Below are 5,309 nucleotides of genomic sequence, written 5' to 3' on the forward strand. Positions count from 1 at the left end.
TTTAAATCCCTAAGTTAAAAGTAATTTGTTGTACTTGATTTGCTTTTCGCAAAATGTTTAAGTTGTATTTACTAAAATATGGAGATAGCACAAAATAGTATTAACGCGAAATCTATCTATCGAAATTATCTCTAAACTGGGTTGGGCCATAATAGCAATTTGAACAACTTACTTTTTTTTTCAAAACAAATAACTATTTTTAGTATAGAGCCAAGTATTGAAAAAGTTTTTCATTAATGAAAAATATATCGCTAATTCTACTGCATTACAGTGTAAAACTTCAACCTGATTTATCTCAGTTTAAACAAATAGAGAGTTAGAACAAAATAATTCTAACCAGACGATTTGTTTGTTTCTAATCTCTAACAATTTTTAAATGTATTTTGTATTTTAAAATAATGAAAAAACACTTTTAAAAAAATGCTGCAAGTGGCACGCTGATTTAACCATAGGATTTGTCTGCGAGCACGCGCATTAAAACAGCTTATTAAAAAAATGGCAATGCAGTTTTCTGTAAAAACTATAAATTTAAGTTAAATATGTAATTAGTTTTTGCAATCAAACAAGAATAAAAGTTTCTAAAGTCTATAATTGATAAGCTCTTTGCTAAATTAAAAACAAAATTTAAGTCGTTTAGAAAGAAAATTTTTTGTTTAAAATAATTAGATTTTTTAGGTAAAAAAAAGTACAGCATTGCTCAATTATTTAAAGAATATTTCGGGAATAAAATTTTTTTAGATAAAAAGCAAAATATATTCTTAATCTAGATATTGTAAGAAAAAATTGTAAGATATTTATTTTTACCTGTCATTTTTAAAAATTGAGATTTGGTAAAGTGGCGTTTATCGAAAGAGTGGGGCATAAAGGTACACTTATGGCTGAAGTCTTGTATATCAGCTAAAAAATTTGGTTTTTTAAAAAAAAATTTTTAACAAAATATTTTATATTGTTTGTATGTATGCATGTATTTCGCGATAAAGAATTATTTTACAAAATTAGACTTTTACAAAATGTATAAACATGGCTGGTGTAAGAAGAAGACAAATTCAGCCTTATCGCCAAGCCCCTTTAAAACAAGAATATAAATAACAAAAAAAGTATTACCGTTATCACAATGTAATATATGCATAAAATGCAAATATAAAAAATACTTTTTACACACATAATTTTATTCCTTTTCAAACTTTTATTTATAAAGATTTTGAATTAAAAAATAAATAAAAATGAGATAAAATGTAAACATCAAAGAAAGGTAAAGAATAAAATAAAAAATACATATGATCGAAAATAGAGTAAATAACAAGTAAATAAAACGATTGGTTACTCCTATTTAAAAGTCTCAGAAGAAGTCTTGTTTATTGTCAGTTATCAAACGTTTTTTTTTATTTTTAAATTGATCTAGAGAAGGAATTTTTTTTAACTCATTATCCAATAATGTGTTCCATAATTTAGGTCCTCTGATTGCAATCGAGAACTTAGTAGCAGAATAATATGCTTTTGGTTGAATATAATTGTTATTTGAAAATCTGGTTGGGTATAAATAATTTATTTTTTCAAAAAATGAGTTAATTAAAATGGATGCCATTTTATTATCTACTTTGAACATTAATATAAAAATATGATATAAATTAAGTTGAAATACGTTGAGTATTTTGAATTTATTAAAAAGAAATTTAGTGTGCGAGAAACGATCCACATTTCCAATAATTTTTACAGCGTGTTTTTGTTTAATTAAAAGCTTTTTGTTTTTAGATACATTAGTGCTGCACCAAGCAACGTTAGCGTAATTTAGATAGCAATGAATAAAAGAAAAATAAATAAATTTCAAACAAGTTTGGTGTAATAACTGTTTTGCTTTATATTTTATGCCTATATTTTTTGAGATTTTATTATGGATTTTACGTATGTGCTCTTTCCACGTTACATTTTCATCTAAAACTACACCTAGAAACAACAAAGAACGCTCTCTTTTGGCATAAGGCTATTATTAAAGAAGCTCAGGAAGTTTTAAAGAAACGTTGTCTTTATCATGAAGACGATGGAAGAAAGGTTTACGGTTAGGGTTAACCCTAACCCTGATTGTTGCGCTTTATTATTGTAAAAAAGTTAATTTAGAAATACCAAATACATTAAAAATACTAAAATGCATTAATAAGGTTAAAAAAAACAAAACTTGCCTATTTTTTCAAGCGACAAAACAACAAATAGTTTATCTTGAACAACTGTTAACCTGCTTTATTTATAAAAAGTTTATATTTTTCAGAGAGTATTTTTTATCTTTTTTTGTGAAATCTGGTTTTAAAAAAATATCTGGAATTAAACTTTTTGAATAGTATTAATTTCAGTAAAATAACTTTTGCGGGGCGCGTCGGGACACCAAGTAATTTATTTATTTGACTACATTACAATCATTTTGCTATGCTGTTTACAGTTTGATAATTAATCCAAATTGTTGTTTTCTTATTTAGGAAAGCAATATTTATAATGAATCAAAAGAAATTCTTGTATTTCTAACTTGATTATTAATAGTGTTTAATGTAAAAAAAGATCGTATGAAATTATATAAGAAAGATCAATCATCCAAATTGGAATGAAATGCAGTTTTTGATCTGAGTAAAAAAGACCTTAGATCTAGAAAAGCTACTAATAAATATGGCATATTTAAGTTTACTCTACATTGTCATATTGCTAATAAATAAGCCATCTTTTCAAAAATGTTACCAAAGGTTTCAGGATATTTTTTGTATGATTTATGTGATTCTTAATGCATTTTGTTTAATTTGAATATAGCAGTAGTTACCAATTTAATAAGATATCTATTTGAGAGAGCAGAGTGGAGGTATTTTATAATATAACACAATTTTTATTTTACTTTAGTTGTTATTCTTATTTTGTGATTTATGGGTGTATTGGCGCGTAGTTTCAAGGGTGTGTTACTTTTTTGAGAGTTTAATGTCTGAAAATGTTTAAACTATAAATAAAATTCTTTTTTTTAATTTTTAAAGCTTTGCAATTAACGAATAACTGCTGCCTTTTAACTGTCCTGCTTTGGTTGTAGGTTGTAGTAACTTACTTTTAGAATTTTAATTTTTTTTTTATTTTCTTATATGAATTAATTTTAGGAAATTTATAAAAATAATCTCAACTATGATTATTTTATTTTTTGCAACTAGCATTTGTTGCTTAAGTGTCTCTTAAAGACCCCTTTTATCTTAATTTTCATAATGTCAAGCAAAGTTTTATTTTTAATTTAAGATTTAGCAAAGTTTTAGGCTTAGTTTGTAACAGTTTGAAATATAAAATACCATACAAAAAAAAAAAATCTAAATTCTAGCGATGATCACCTGCATCATATAAAAGTTAAAACTTCATTTTTAATTTAGACACTTTTCTTCTAATAAGTCAAATATATATTTAGTATATATTTAGCCTTTATGTTAAAAAGACATTTTAATTCAATATTAAAAAGTCGTCCATTTAACTTATAAATTTACATTACTTAAGGGTTAAAATCAAAACGGTCTTTAAATGATAGTAAGAAAAGAAACTAAGATTTTGTTTTTCATTTATATTTTTAAATCTTTAAATAAATCTAATTTCAAAATTTTTTTACCAAAAAAATCTATAAAAAAACTTCTATAATTCTATCAATAGTTATTTTTTTTACATCAGGCTTTATACCTTTTGTTTTGTGGTGATTTTTTATAAAATGTTTTTTTATAATATTTTCTTTTTTTTGAAAATGTTCTGAAATGCTTATATCTAAAAATTGACAAAAGTTTCCATTATACAATACACGATGACAAAATAATACTCAATAATATTTAAGCAATAGATAATACTATAAATCAATAAAAAAAATATCAAAATAAGTCAATTCAATTCATTAATCCAAGCATTTTAAAAATTAGGCTCCAAATATATTATTATATACAATAATAAAAACTACATTTAATTGAACACTTTTGTGTATATATATATATATGTATATATATATATATATATATATATATATATATATATATATATATATATATATATATATATATATATATATATATATATATATATTAAGGTGGTTCTAAAACAAATTTTTCTGAAAATGACTGCTGGCATCCCCTGAATATGTTGTATATAAATAAAAAATGCTAGATTTAAGAAATTTTTGAATAAAAAATATTTTAAGGGGTTGCTACCGACCCTCGAACATTATATAGGTCCCTATTATTATTAAAAAAAAAATTTTTTCAAAATTATGTCATATTGGGTCTCAAACGAAGCAAAATCATATACAAATTTCAAAAATAATATTTATTTTACAAAAGAACATTTATAAAAAAAAATTAAAATCAAAAAATCTTGTTAAATTCCCTATTTTTCATTTTTAGTTAAAAAACGTAACTTTTTGTTTACTAAAATCTAAAATAAAAATTTCATTATAAAATGATTAATATTTTTAAAGTTTTTACATAATTTCCCTTCATTTGAGACCCAACATAACATAATTTTGAAAAACTTTTTTTTTAATAATATTAGGGACCTAAAAAATGTTCGAAGGTCGGTAGCAACCCCTTAAAATATTTTTTATTAAAGAATTTATTAAATCTAGCATTTTTTTAATTATATACAATATATTCAGGGGGTGCCAGCAGTCATTTTCAGAAAACGTTGTTTTTAGAACCACCTTAAGATATATATATATATATATATATATATATATATATATATATATATATATATATATATATATATATATTAAATTAGTAAAAAAATCTCATCTAACTTTTTTCTTCTACTTGAAGTTTCACCATTGCTGGACCATCAGGAAGAGTTACTTTATTATATTTACGTTTATTATTTTACGTTTGGTTCAGTTTGCACTAAAATATGCAGTTATGAAACCAATGTTCATGGCTTAATTGGTCAAAGGTTTAATGTGTAATGTGTTTATATGTCAAAAAATAAGTTATATTTTTTGTTCATGGAATAATATATGTATTTCTATACATTATTTGTATCATTTAAATCATAATACATAAGTCTACCAAAAGATGCTCGATAAACCACTAGGTCACTTTTTCTATACACACAGTTTTACATTTGAAATTGAAAACTGTATTAATACCCTTCCTTTTAGCTAGAGATTTTGAAAGTTTATAAATATCTTGAAATACATCTTATTTTAACATCTTATTAATATCTTGAGATACATCCTATTTTAACATCTTATTAATATCTTGAGATACATCCTATTTTTTCTTGTAAAAATTTACATTTTTGATTTTCAAAAAGTCTAAAAGCCTAAAATA

This window comes from Hydra vulgaris, chromosome 07 (genome assembly GCF_038396675.1).
Source record: "Hydra vulgaris chromosome 07, alternate assembly HydraT2T_AEP".
Lineage (NCBI taxonomy): Eukaryota > Metazoa > Cnidaria > Hydrozoa > Anthoathecata > Hydridae > Hydra > Hydra vulgaris.